Source organism: Phodopus roborovskii, unplaced genomic scaffold (genome assembly GCF_943737965.1).
Source record: "Phodopus roborovskii unplaced genomic scaffold, PHOROB, whole genome shotgun sequence".
NCBI classification, from domain to species: domain Eukaryota; kingdom Metazoa; phylum Chordata; class Mammalia; order Rodentia; family Cricetidae; genus Phodopus; species Phodopus roborovskii.
The window spans coordinates 20,796,374-20,811,447 of record NW_026126549.1 but is presented as its reverse complement, the minus strand read 5'-3'; the positions used below and the strand labels follow the sequence as shown (position 1 = coordinate 20,811,447).

At 42.7% G+C, this 15,074-nt stretch overlaps 1 protein-coding gene across 1 annotated transcript in view; it reads left to right on the top strand.

The window, feature by feature from the left end:
* The first annotated feature begins 12,002 nt into the window (after positions 1 to 12,002).
* The window catches only part of Arhgef37 (Rho guanine nucleotide exchange factor 37), a 38,614-nt gene continuing 35,542 nt past the window's right edge, over positions 12,003 to 15,074 (top strand). The window contains exon 1 of the mRNA XM_051200730.1: positions 12,003 to 12,165. The gene's annotated coding sequence lies outside the window, so the exon portion shown is untranslated. The remainder of the gene's footprint in view (positions 12,166 to 15,074) is intronic.

Below are 15,074 nucleotides of genomic sequence, written 5' to 3'. Positions count from 1 at the left end.
TTTAAATACAATTTATAGAATATCATTTGTGCCCTCTTATGATGAGCTAGCTGGCTTGCCAAAGGTCACACAGATCCTAGTAACAAAGACAGGACTAGAACCCCAACTTAACCAAAAGAAAGAGAACTTTTGGGAAGGGTAGAACACAAATTTGGACGCTCATGTTCTAGTAATTAAATCTGTATTTATTGGCAAGTCTAGATTAAGTAGCTACCACTTTTTAAAGCCAGTGTTACTCAAGAAAAGTTCCCTAGTAATTGAAGTGTTTTGGGTAAAATAAGAACAACCACAAGAAGTTCAGGTGCAGTCAACAAGCACAAAGAGCTTGTCCAGCTCTAGGATGGTAAACCTACAAATCGGTAGAAAAAATGCAATACCTTTAGAATGCATCAAGTAGTATCCCAGGTGTTGACTCTTAAACACCCCTGAGAGTGGTCAATATCAGATGCAAGAGTCAATGGAGTATTAAAAACATGAGGAAAACAGATGTGCTTTTGGGTTAGTCACAGTCCATTCTGCCTGTTTCCCAGTATTTGACACTGACAGCCATTCCATATTTCTTTTCTCAGTTCCTGTTCTTCACATAGGGTTTTGTTAAAGAGGATTGCTATGAGATAGTGTCTTCTATACATGACAGGAAGTTACATTCCCCCAAATCTTACAATATGGTCACTCACACAAGAGCAGCTCAATAACAGCACCAGTTAACACGCAACACAGATGTGGGAAATCTCAAGTCCTCGCTCTAAATGAAGGCGATTAATAGCTACTAAGAGAGTGAGCATCAGTCTTCTCTGAGGTCAAGCTACCTGATAGGTTATCCAATCTCAAGTGGTGGTCAACCCTAAACACATAAACATACGAGTAACACTAAATAAGCTCAGCAGGTTGTGTGTGTAAAATATAGCCACATGTACATAAATATGAAGAAGAAATAAAGTTGCTGGAGGAGGAGAAGGGTAGAAATGATGCAAACACACACTCAAAACTACACTATTTCAGTACAGTTCTGTAGTACGTGAGGTCCTTATCTCCTAGTGGGCTGCAAGCTTGGCAAGAACTCTGGAAAGTGCTTCTCACCTATATCCGCTGGGCAAATGATGTATATCCATGACTCCTCTACTTACCTGTTAGCCCCTATAGCTAATATAAAACTCACACTTGCATGTTTTTAAAGATTGTTTAGAATTTCAAGTATACATGTGGGTTCCACATGTTTAATTTTACTTCTTAAAATTAACAAAATGGTCCACAGTTCTATCTTGAGACCTGTTTTTATTTTTTTCTCTCCTTGTGATTTGTTGTATGATAAGGTCTCATATAACAGGCTTCTGCTTCTAATGTCTATGGAAGTATGTATGGTATTAATGGAACATGGAACCAATCCTAATTGAATATTCTGTTGTTTTTCTAGTGTACACAAACAATGCTATAATGAATATTACTGTAGCTAAATATTTGTTACCACACAATGTTAATTGGTGAGAATATATTTCTAGAAATACTAAAATACTAAAAACCCTTGGCAAGATAATCAAACAGGTTCAGCAAAACTGATTCAGTATTGATACAATCTGAAGTGATTCAGTTCACTCAAGGGCTTCTCACTTAAATTTATAGTTACATACTTAAATTCAAATCTTTTCATTTTATCTCCAAAAGAGGATGTTCAGTCTTCTTTTCTGACTAACATATTGATACAAACCTAATGAACTTTTAATTCTGTGATTTCTGTTCCTTCACCTGGGTTACAGCATGCAAGTGAAAATGTCCCCCTTTACACAAATGACAGGGCTAAGAAGGCATTTGCTGCCCATTTGAGGAGCAACTGAGTTCACAGCGATTTTGATTCAAGTGAACAGGACAGGGAAATGAGTTTGCTGGGAAGGAATGGAAATTAAAGTTCAGGGATGGTGCTTGCTTTTAATCCCAGCACTCTGGAGGCAGAAGCAGGTGGATCCCTGTGAGTTTGAGGCCAACCTATCCTACAGAGTAAATTCCAGGACAGGAAAGGCTACACAGAGAAATCCGGTCCCAAAACCAGATGTATAGCACCCACATCAGATAACTCACAGCTGCTTGTAACTATCTCCAGCTGCAGGGGATCTGATATCATCTTCTGGTCCCCTCAAGTACCTGCACAAGTATAACACATACAGAAAGACAAACACATATACAGAGAAATTTAAAAATAATATTTCAAGTGAAAAAAAAAACCAAACAAACCTTACAGATTTGTTTTGGGTGAGAAAAGAAAAACCATATAATCCATTTGTTGTGTATCTCGCTCGTAGGTTAAATATAAGGAAATATGTTTGACCTAAGAAGTCTTCATGAGCAAGGTCCTGGATTCAATGGCCAGAATGACAAAAACAGAAACAAAGGCCAGAAGGAAGACTAAATTTAAGCTGTGGCTTTGCCTAACCTTATGTATTTTCCTAATTGTTCCTGCTGTAATCTCAGAAAAGAGAATTCGTATTTTTAAAATATTGTTATTCACAGGATGTACTGATTATCATATAGAAGAGAATGGCATGCACCTTTCCTCTTGCAGTCTCTGTTATTACTGCCTTTTCATTGCGTTCACTCATTCTCTCCTTCTACTGTGTGCGTTCTGGGGATTGAACTCCGGTAGTCAGGCTTGACATCAAGTGCCTTTGCCTACTCAGTTACCTCTCTGTCCCCTCCAACAGCTTCTTAAAGTTGAAGTAAAACAGAATTCAGGTGGCTAGATCCTCATCCATGATTTTCAGCCATAAGCTGTCAGAAAACCCTGTCCTCTGACAGGAACTACAGCAGAAAGCAGGAAGTCGAAGGGATGGGGAGGTATGCTCCCTTCCAGGATATTAAAGACTGCAATTATAACTTAGTTTTCCCTGGAGGTAGGAGAGGGTTAAACAACCTCTAAAAGTCAACTTTTTTCCTAAAAATATTGTTTAATATAGAGGGAAAGGAAAAAAATGACTTATACTGCTCAACACAATAAAGTAACGAAACTCAGCAATGAAGACCCAGCCAAGCCTCTCCCTTCCTTCTCAGGGTTATTCTAAAACAATGCTGGAGGTTTTGACTTGTTTGTCTGAAGTGAATGTTCCGAAAAATAATACACAAAAGCTGGAAATAAATGCTGACAACAAGAAAGTAAGCATCAGGCTGGAGAGATGGCTCAGTGGTTAAAAGCACCGACTGCTTTTCCAGAGGATCTGGGTTCAATTACCAGCACCCACGTGTCAGCTCACAACTGACTGTAAATCCAGTCCCAGGGGATCCGACGCCCATGGAAAAATATCAATGCATATACAATGAAAATAAATTTTTAAAAAGAAGGTGAGCATCTCTACATCCCTACTGACTAGAGCCAGGAGTTGAGCATCAGATAATAAAAAAAAACACACTGTCATTGACTTTCTTTACTCCGATAACTCTGTTTACACTGACCTGACAATATTTTGATTATCAAATTATATTTTTAATAGTTTTACTCAATTTATATGAGCCATTAATTCCTGGAAATGTATTGCCAGGCACTTTGGGACATTTGTTAGCTATTTTTATAGGGAAGACTATCCTTATACTCTAGAGTTTCTTCAATTGCTATGTGTCTTTCTTTTTCTCAGTACTCATTCACTAGCAAGGGCATGAAGCTACATCCCAGTGACTCATGGTTCACTCTAGCAATCCATTCTTCTTTGTGAGACTAAATTTAGAGACACTTGAGTTCCCATTTCCAGAGGGAGCTGGTCCTAAAGCCACATCCTGTTAACTCTCAGCTCTCCATGCTAATGCCAGGAGGCATTGATGTTTATCACAGGATATGGAATAACAGCTTCATTTGGTGACAACTAAGATCAACACTGGCTACAATAAAACTTTGGGCAGTGAGCAGAGCCAGCGTGAATATGTGTGTCTGTGGTAGTTTGGGTTATAGGACCCTAATGTACCAAAAAAAAATTATTTAATTATATGGAAATATCCCTTACACTTGAATGTTTTGTAGTTTACAAGGTCCTTACTGCTTGTTGGGCTCTGAGCTTGGGCATAACTCCTAAAAGTGATTCTTACCTATGCTGTCTTGGTGGGCAAATGAGAGACTTTCCATTTAACTGGTAGCCCATTTAGCCCATATGAAACTCACATTTTGGTATTTATTACTCAGAATTTCTATCATCATTCTTTCTTAGCTTATTTTTTATTTGCCCCCCCCAACTGTGTCAAGGATTGCATTGTTCCACATTTGTTGAAATAGGATATGTGAGAGCACTCTGTCTCAGCCATAAACCTCACAGAAATATGCGCCTCTATGGCTATTATTAGACAATCCAACAAGCCAAAGGTGACATTCTCTAACCTCCTAGTGGGAGAAGACAGGTTCCAGCTAAAAAGGGAATGCCATGATTATTAGTTGATGTCTGAAAGGAGGAAAGGCAGCAATTATGACATTTCCACAACTCGTTTTTCACGCAGACAATTCCTGTTGACAAGGTCCTTGTAGGTGTTTGAGTGTGTCACAGGAAACAGAAATAAGAATTTTCAGGCTCCTCTAAAGGACTCTGAGCCTTTCTTTTGCTCTGTGTATTCACATGGCATATACCATGTCCATACTAAGGCAACCATTACTTGCAATACCTACTGCATTCATCTTTCCAATATTTAAAAAAAAACTTCATAAGATATTATTATATTATTATAGGCAAGGTCTCACTATGTACTGGCTGGCCTGGAATTTACCATGTAGGTCAGGCTGGCCTCAGACTCACAGAGATGCTCTTGCCTTTGCCTCTGGAGTGATGGGATTAAAGGCATTTGCCACTATATCCAAACTATGTATAATATTATTTTTATATACATTAGTTTAAGCCATAAATGTTGCATATTATTTAAAAATTGCCTGTTACTTATGACATTATTATTCTTCTTATACATTATCTTATACCATACAAATTGCATAAGAAAATACTTTCATTGTATAAAAATTTTTGATAGGACAGCTGAGGCTCAATTTTAAAGGACATGCTTTTCATTACTCAAGTCCCTCCATTTCAGGATTGCAGAATATACCAAGGAAGGAAACTTCAAATTTATGTGACAGTTGAGAGAAGGTATAAAAACAGACATCTACTTAGTGGATTTTAGAAATACACCACAAAAGAGAATCAAGAACCCACACAGCGTCTTGGTTTTCAACATTTATTCAATGCTGCCATCTTGTGGGGATGATTACAGCCAGCCTTCTAGGACATGCACAGCTAGATTGCCTAGCCTTATCCAAAGCATGGATACAACCATTTGCAGACAAAGGGAAGGAAATAAACCCCGAGGAACTACACAGTGTCGAACTCACTTTGGGAGGAAAAACTGTGAAGTTCATAGACCAGTGTAGAGAAAGACCCCATCAGATCACAATTAAACACCACACAGGACAATACATACTCCCAAACAACCCTTTCTTCCTCTTGATGCAACACCATCCACTGTGAAGGGTATTCTATGTCTCAGGAGACCATGGTCAATGAGATGGCTCTCAAGTCTGTCTGTATTTTGTGACTTAAATGAGTGATGGACATAAAGTGCAGGAGACCAATTCAAAGTCATAACTGAGCCAGTTTTCCAGATTCCCAGATCAGTCATTGAACTACCCATTGAACTACATCTACCCATGAACAACAAAAACATACTGGTGGCTAAGAGAAACTGAAACATACTTAACCTTCTAGGTGGCCACTAGGCCATTAGGCATTGTATGTGTCTGTGAGCACTGTGAGCACTGAGTGCCACTGTGAGCCAGTCACTATACCAAGTAATAAAGCTCTAATTTCACTATGTTTAGGACATTTCCAGTCTAGCTATAGACTCTACTGCCAACTAAATGGAGGCTTTCATTGTTTGCTAAGGACATCTCATTCCAAGATATGGTCCCAGTAAGAAATGCCATTTTGTCTACAGCTTCAGAATTAGTATAAACTCCAGTAGTCCACAGAATACTATGAGGTGGTCTTATGATCACCATTTGGCAGTGTTAAGAAGTTTTTAATTTTTCTTATACATTATTCCATTTTTTGTCAATCAATCCCATGAAAGACAGATTTAGCAGGGCGTGGCACACCGTATTTAGAAGCCAAGATCTGGTGCTAAGTAAGTGTGCTAATTTTTCCTGGGTTGTCTCTATTTCTGCGAGTTTAAACAACAGATATTTCTCTTCGGTGGGGTATACTCCCAATTCCTGTGTACTGTTCCTTCTTTACAATCAGAAGTTGGCTGGGCAGCAGTAGCAGAGTCAGATGGATCTCCAGAAGTTTGAGGCCAGCCTGGTCTATTGAGCTAGTTCCATGACAGCCGGGGCTACACAGAGAAAACTTGTCTCAAAACAAAAAACAACAACAACAAAAAAAAAGTCAGAAGTTTTGTTCTTCTTCATCCTTAATGTATTCAGTTGCTCAATTAAATGTCTAGAGGGTAGTTTCAGAATTATTACCTTATACCACTGAGAAAAAACCTAGTTAGAATCTAGTTTTTTTTTTTTTTTTTTTGGATCTATTTTAGTTATGTGGGTGAGTACTCTGCCTGCACACATGCATGTCTGTACATCATGCATGTGCCCAGTGCCCGAGGAGGTCAGAAGAGGACACCAGGAGCCAGGAACTGGAGTTACAGATGGTCGTGAGCCACGATGAGGGTGTTGGGAATAGACCGGGATCCTCTGAAGAGAAGCTGGTGCTCTTAACCTTTGTGGCCATCTCTCCAGCCCCTCAAATTGAATTTGTTGTGTAAAATAAGTAAGAGCATTCATCTTTATCACCATATAGATTTGCTTTTGTCATTAGTAAGTCGGTATGATGTTTATACTATTACAGATATTATCATCTGATTTCTGACTGTGTTTGTAGTGTGACTAGCCAGCCTCCTGCTCCTGCTGTCCTGTCTTTCTTGATATTATGGTGTGTATAAGACAGACTAAATCTTCCTTCCCTTCTTCTCTTTACAAAAATTATACCAATAAAGTTAAAAGTAAACAAGGGGCTGGAGAGATGGCTCAGTGGTTGAAAGAACTGACTACTATTCCAGAGGACCTGAGTTCAATTCCCAGCACCCATATGGCAGCTCACAACCGTCTGGAACTCCAAGATCTGACACTCTCACACAGACATACATGTAAGCAAAGCACTGATAGCCATAAAATGTAATAAACAAGTAAATAAGTGTAAACTAAAGAATTGCTTTAAAGTAAATCTCTTCATGATTTGCTAACCAATACATGTTTGGTTTGTATAACTTTTATTTATCTATATATCTGGTATTTTAGGAGAAAGGGATCTCAAATGGAAAAGTTTGAGAAGCCCTGCAAGGTTGAGGCTTTGTGCCGAATGCCTTTAATCCCTGCACTCTGGAGGCAGAGACAGGTGGATCTCTATTAGTTCAAAGTCAGCCTGGTTTACAAATGGAGTTACAGTCTAGAGGAACACCCAAGACTCACCTCCACCAACCTGGAAACAATTACTTGGGCCAAAGTTGTAACACTTCCCTGAGTCTCAAGCCTACTAGCATACACTGATGACTTCATTCTTATGAATCTCTACAATTGTGTAAGCCAAGCTCTTGAAAGAAACCTTTCTCCTTGTCTGTGCTTTGTCTGTACATAGCCTCTATCGTTGTCATTTGGAGAACTCTGATTAGTACATTCTTTTTACTTTTCTTGTTGTTGTTTTGTTTTCAAGACTGGTTTTCTCTGTGTAACAGCTCTGGCTGTCCTGGAAAGTGCTTTGTAGACCAGGCTGATCTCAAACTCATAGAGATACACCTGCCTCTGCCTCCTGAGTGCTGGGGTTACGGGCTTGTGCCACCACCACCTGGCTTCCTTTTTACAACTTGCAGGTCACTGATAACATGTTTTCTCTTTAGACACTCTCCCTAAAGTGATGTTTGGACTTCATAATTAATTTGATAGGGTCCCCAGTCACCTAGGAGATGCATTTCTAGGTTTGTCTGAGAGAGTATTTCTAACAACGAGTAGTTGATAGGGGATGACCTACTCTTCTTGTGAGTGGCACCTTACAAGGTGTGGTCCAGATATAAAGATGTCTAAGGAAAGAGCAGTGTGAGCCTGCCCGTCTGTCTCTGTTGCCGCCCTCCTCTGCTAACATCAGAATCCAGTATTGTCAGCCTTCTGAAGTGGATTTGATACCAGCCCCTCTCTAGGGTTCTTCCAGGCTTTCACACTGGACAGGGATTTCTGAGACACCAGCGTTGTGTGCAGGAGAAACCTATCATTAAATGATGCACTATATACATACTCAGGCTCAATCACAACCTGAAGGTTTGAGTGAGTTACATAAAGAAGTAGCCCAAATGCTTATGGTCCTCTTTCTGCTATAGCATCAGTATGTGCCCGTGTTCTCATGAGATGTGACATGTGGGTTGCTGAGGAACAGGAGTCTGGGCATGGTCTATAAATGGTCCTGAACACTGTGCAGGCACTGCCTGGACAATGGACAACTACAGTACCACAGTGTGTGCTGTGGTTTCTGTGCGAAATGCTTCCCTACCATACGTGCTCATGTTAGAACACTTGTAGCCACCACCTTCTTGGTGCAGTTTGGGCAAGTATAGGACTTTTAGGAAGTAAAGCCTTGTTGGAGGCTGGGAAGTTACTGGGAACCTCGAGGCTTCATAGCCTGGCCCCATTTCCTGTCCACACTTTGGTACCGAGTACAGAGGAATGTAGCCAATTGTCATGCCACTTTGCCTCCCCTGCCTGCTGTCACACCTTTTCCGGCAAGATGGACTGTATCTCTCCAAAACTGTAAGTCAAAACAAACCCCTTCTCCCATGAGTTGCTTTTTTTAAAGAATATTTTATGATAGTAACTATAAAGACAACATGAAACCACACTTTTGTTTTTATTGGGGGTGAGCAAATGGATTCTAAGAATACTGACCTCTATGGATTAATCCACCAATGCGTACATAGAAGGATAGGTTATCAGGAGCAGGGGTCTGGTTGGAGGGGCGGTATCTGTTCACTACCCACCCCTGGCTCCCTCCATTTCTCCCTCTCCCACTCTCCTTTTCTCTCCCTACTGGTTTCTTGGAGGTGAGCAGCTTTCTTTTACCATGAACTACCTCCATGATGCTTCTGCCTTGCCATGGACCTAAAAGCAATGCACTGGATAGCCATTGACTTAAACCATGAACAAATAAAACTTCTGCTCTTAAGCTATCTGTCACAGCAACAAAAAAACCTAATACACAGTTCATCTTAGATTGTGATGCAAGAGAGAGGGGACATTGAAGAGAGGCAGGCAATTCATGAAAGTATCCTATCAACTGTACTGAATTACGATGAAGGTGTCATTTGGCACTTGTTTGCAGGATGACAGTTGGGTCAGCTGTAACAGCTCATCACTGTCACCAGAGTCTGGGGATGGAATAGCCAACTGCTGGTGCTCAGCAGAGGAGCAGAAGCATCCTCCCTGTGGTATGGCTTCTTCATGGATCTGATCTTCTAGCCTAGTGGCTCTTAACCTTCCTAATGCTGTGACCCTTTAATACAGCTCTTCATATTGTGGCGATCCCCAACCATAAAATTATTTCATTGCTACTCCGTAACTGTAATTTTGGGTAGAGAGTTGGTGGTATAGTGGTTAGCACAACTGCCTTCCATAACTGTAATTTTGTTAGTGTTACGAACCATAATGTAAATATTTGATATGTAAGATACCTCATATGATATCCTCTCCCCCAATTGGGATTGTGACCCACAGGTTGAGAACTGATGATCTAGCCTGCCTTCGTGTCTGCCTATGTTTCTAGTTTGATTCTTCACCCTTTCCTTTTCTTTCAGATTTATTTCATTTTAAAACATTGTGTGTGAGCGTGGGAATGTGTGTGTGAACACACACCCTCCCTTGCCCGTGTGTCATGTGTGTGCAGGTGCATGTGGAGGCCAGAAGAGGGCAGTAAACCGCCCAGTGTGGGTGCTGGGAACTGAACTCAGGTCTTCTGGAAGAGTAGCATGTACTCGTAACTGCTGAGCCATATCTCAAGCCCTCTCTTCAGACTTTCTGGTGATTCATGCATTCCATTTCTGCCTCAGTTAACCAGTACCAGTTTTTATTACTGCTGAAGACCCTAGCAGCCTAACTAGTCCCATCATTTCCAGATATATTTGACCCCAAAGAGCATAATCTTTCAATTTATTGCAACTGGTGATGGGTGGTGGTAGTGCACACCTTTATTCCTAGCACTTGGGAGGCAGAGGCAGATGGATCTCAATGAGTTCAAGGCCAGCCTGGTCTACAGAGTGAGTTCCAGGACAGTCAGGATTGTTACACAGAAGAAACTCTGTCTCAGAAAACAAAACATACATTCATACATACATACATACATACATACATACATACATTGCATATACCTACATATATTGCAACTGGGTTGGGAGTTCTGTCTGGGTTGCTTTTGAGTTTTGTATGACTCAGGAAAAAGGAGAAACAGCAGTGGATAAGGTGGCTGTCCTTTTGTTCTCAAAATATGTGCTGTCCCATTTGAAGCCACACTTCCCCTGGTTTCTTAGTTTGTACTCTTTTACCCACCCACTCGACAAACACTAAGTCAGAACTCACTTTATCCATGGCAGTATGCCAGGCACTGAAGACATCCAAAGATCAGCGAGAAACAATCTCATGAATATGCTTTTGAATTCTAAGCAAGGCAAATGTGATTTTCAGTAGGTAAAATTTAAAGGTTGATTACTGTTGGAGAAAGAAGTAGAGGAGAATGAACACATTTTATCTTTGGGTTACTGTAAGTAGGGGCAAGGCGATGCTCATTTCTTTGTAAATGTTTAAGAAAGCATTATTAAAAAGCAAAAAAACCAAAACCTGGGCCAGGTGTAGTGTGCACACCTTTAATACCAGCACTTGGGAGAGGCAGGCATATGTTTGTGAGTCCGGCACCAGCCTGGTGTAGGTAACTGAGTTCCAGGTCAGCTACATAGTGAGCGCCTGTCTTTAGACAAGTAATACTAGGTCGAGCCGGTCAGTGCCGTCTTCACACACATGCTTAGGTTATCCTGGTGATTGTTCTGTTGGTTTCACAGTAATTTGCGCTTTCCAACTATAAGTTTAATGTATAGTACGGGAGGCTACGGCTAGCGGGGACACTGTCTCTAAAATTAACTTCTGATTTTTCCGTGCCCAGAAGAGACTCTCGCTCACTGTGGTACAAAATAAAACACCGGCATGTCCAAGAAGAAACAACTGGCAGCTTTGTGGGCACAGAGCCTTGGGACAAGAACCAGTGATGCTCCACAGGTGGTACTCACATTTAAAGTCCAAGCTGCTTAGGTTTTGGTCCACTGGACATAAGCTAAGGTCACCTGGAAAGAGGGAACCTCAACTGAAAAATGCCTCCATCAGATTGGTCTACAGGCAAGTCCATGGGGCATTTTCTTGATTAACGATTGCTGTGGGAGGGCCCAGCCCTGAGGGTGTTCAAAAGCTTGAAGCCCTGGCTTGTAGCAAAACAAAAACAGAAGAAACCCCCCCAAAACAAAACAAAAAAACAAACAAAAAACCCAAAACCAACCAAACCAAAACAAATAGAACAAAAAACAAAAACAGGCTAGGGAGAAAGCATGGTCTCTGCTTCAGTTCCTGCCACCTGCTTCCTTCCCTGCAGGAGTTCCTGCCCTGGCTTCCTTTGAGGGTGACAAGACTGTGAGCTTGACACCTAAGTCCTCCCCACAAGTTGCTTTTGGTCCTGGTGTTAATCACGACAGTAGAAAGTAACCTAAGACACGCCCCTCAAGCTCAGTGATTCGGGTCCCAGCACACAGAGACCCTTTCCCAGGAGGAGGGCCCTCGAGTTTGTGGTCCCAGTGCAGGGGTGGGTGGGTGGGTGGGTGGGGGTGGAGGGGAGCAGTCGGATAAGGTGAATTGGCAGATGCGGAGCTGCCCCGCCCTCAACCGGCGGAGGCGAGGCCTGGGAACGCCCTCGGCTGCTGGGGTGACTCAGGGAGCGCATGCAGAAAACAACCTGGTCTCAGAGTTGGCAACTGACAAAGGCGGTGGCGCGCTCTGCGCGTGCACAGCAGGCAGCGGAGCCTCCCAGGGCCCTACAGCCGAAGCCCAGAGGGTGCGAGTGACACCGGAGGGCAAGCGGCGCGTGCGCGGTGAGTCCAGCCCGGCGTCAGGATGCCTCCAGGAGGGCTGCGGGGAAACAGCTGCTGGGCAGATGCGGAGCGCCGGGTGGGGGGCAGAGAGGCGGGGTGTGGCCGGATCTCAGGCCCCAAGGTGCTGGGTGCCTAGCCTCTTAGGAACTCAAGCCACCCGATCCAGGTGGCTCCACCGCGCCCCTTTCTGGGTGGGAAACAGGTCCAGGAAGGCAAGCTGGGCTAGAGCGAATGAATATATATATCAGTATATATTCTTAATCTCGTTGTCTGTGTCTGATGCGAGGTGACTTTCCATAAGAAGCCATTCATTAAAACAAAGGAAGGATTCAAACGACGGAGAGGAATCTAGGCTTAAAAACTATACTTTTGAGTAGACCGGCAAGACCAGGGAAGAAAGGGTCAGAAATCTGAGATGGATTAAAGGAGAATTGGGACATTAGAAAAGTGGTATCAGAACTGGACCCAGGAGGCAGCTGGAGGTGGAGAAGGGCACCCGTGGCGTGGCACAGGTGCTGGTTCTTGGCCCTCTGGAGGTCAGGGGTCCGGCAGAATAGCTGTCCGCTGAACATTCGGGCGGAACTTCTGAGAACAGTTCGTTCCATTGTAGAGAGGGGACCGGTGGCCAGTAGGCAGCCTCTGCACTCTTAGGTGAACTGGAAAGCCCAGTCCGCCCTTTTCCAGGCCCAGTGCCTTGCCCTGCAGGTTGTTTTGAGTGGAAAGCCTGATTACCTGGCACGTAGTACATGCTTAACAGAAGGGCCAATGCTGATAATCCAGTTCAAACAAGGCTGTGCCATTTAGGAACGACCTGTAAAGAATTGGGCTGTATACATAGTAAAATAAAAGGAAAACTTTAACATGTCTGTATATTAGCGGAACTGGGGAGATCCCGAACAGATAGAGTCTTGCGAGCATGAGGGCTTGAAATTGTAGTCCTCATACCACTTAAAAGTCTGGCTTTTCTAGGGGTTGGGGACAGGCAGAGTTAAAGGGCCAGCCACCCTAGCTAAATAGGTGAGCTTCAGGTTCAGTGGGAGACTGCCAAAAAATAGGGTGGAGAGAGACCAAGGAAGGCATCCTGCTGGGGCCTCTGGCCCCCACTCACATGCACCACTCCAAAGACAAAACCATACCCAGGAAAGTATAATAAAATCAACAAGATGGTGACTAACAAAACACAGCACATACCCTGGTGAGAGTACCTTAAACAAGGATACAGTGAAGTACTCCACTACTTTTTAAATACTTATATGTATTTTAATTATATGTATGTATGTGTGTGCCTGTGTGTGGGTATGTGCAGGTACTCTGAGATGAGATCCTTCCTATCCCCATGGAGCTCAAGTGACAGGTGGTGTGAGCTGCATAACACTGGCAAGGGGAATTGAACTTGGGTCCTCTGGAAAAGCAGCAAGCATTCTTAACCACTGAGCCCTGTCCACTGTATGACCCAAAGTCAAAACTGAAAGTGGAAACTACCAGATGTTCTAACAAGGATGGTTCTTAGGCATCACTTGCCTCTTTCAAATGGAACCAGAACCTTATGGTGTGTTTTTAAATGAAAGGAAGAGGACATGAACTGGGACCTGGCAGCACCATTCTTGTTCAGACACACAGGCTCATTGAATGTCTGCCAGGGTACAGGATTCACCAACAGCTGGCTCGCATCTCCCTTGGCTCAGCGGATTACCGTGGTAAACAGTGCCTTGCTTGATTCTGCCCCAGCTCAAATCAATGGCTTTTTATTCAACTAAGGGGGAGGGGGTGTGTCTGAGTGCTGCCACCAAAGCAGCATGGCATTTATCGAGCTTGACACTCTATAGCCTGGTACTTGTTTATTAAGGGACTGAAGAACTTTAAAATCTGTGGATCTGGGAATTGTGAAGATGTAGTTTGGGCAGACCCACTGATCTATAAAAAGACCTCTTCTTAAAACAAACAAACAAACAAACAAACAAATAAATAAATAAATACTGTATGGCCTCCTTTCTCTACCTGTCAACCTTCCAAGGAGAGCCAGGAAAGGGCAAATAACTGTTGCTCTTTAATTTGGGTTAAGACACATACCACCTGTCTGCTCATGTATTTACAAAGAGAAGGAAGGTGTGTGTGTGTGTGTGTGTGTGATGTCTTTGCTTTTTCCACCTCTATATCACTGCTTTTTTAAAAACTCACAGTGTCTTTTTTAACATGGTTATTTTGGTAACTTATGCTATGACTTTGTTTCACAGTTGTTTCTTTCCTTTTATTTTAATATTTTGTGTATATGGCCTGTGAGTATGTTTATATGCCACATGTAGGCAGTGTCTCCAGAAGCCAGAAGAGAGCACCAGAGCCCCTGGAACTGGCTTTAAAGCCAGTTTTGAAGGAACATATGGGTGCTGGGGATTGAATCCAGGTCCTCTGGGAGAGCAGTCAGTGTTCTAAATAACTGACCTGTTGCTCCAGCCACTCCCGTTCCTAACATTTTGAATCGTCTTTTTTTTTTTTTTTTTTTTTTTTTTTTGAGACAAGATTTCTCTGTATTGCTTGCTTTGGAGGCTGTCCTCGAACCAACTCTGTAGACCAGGCTGGCCTTGAACTCACAGAGCTCTGCTGCCTCTGCCTCCCGAGTGTTGAATTCTTTTTTAAGAGGACACTATAGCAAACATGCTTCCTGTCTCAGCAAAAGACTCCTCCTTATTTGATGGCAGCTGTGTCCCCCCCATTCCTCCCCAAGACCCACTGACTGCATTCCCAGCAGAACGGAATTTCTCGAGAAGTGATGTATCGGACACTTACATCAAAAACTCCTAGATATTTGCTAAAATGCTTCAGCCAAGCCCACTTCTAAGGGGAATCCTGTGTTTAACAGGGGTGTGTTTCTGGTGGTTCTCATACCCTATGGTCACCTGTGGGCTGTGGGC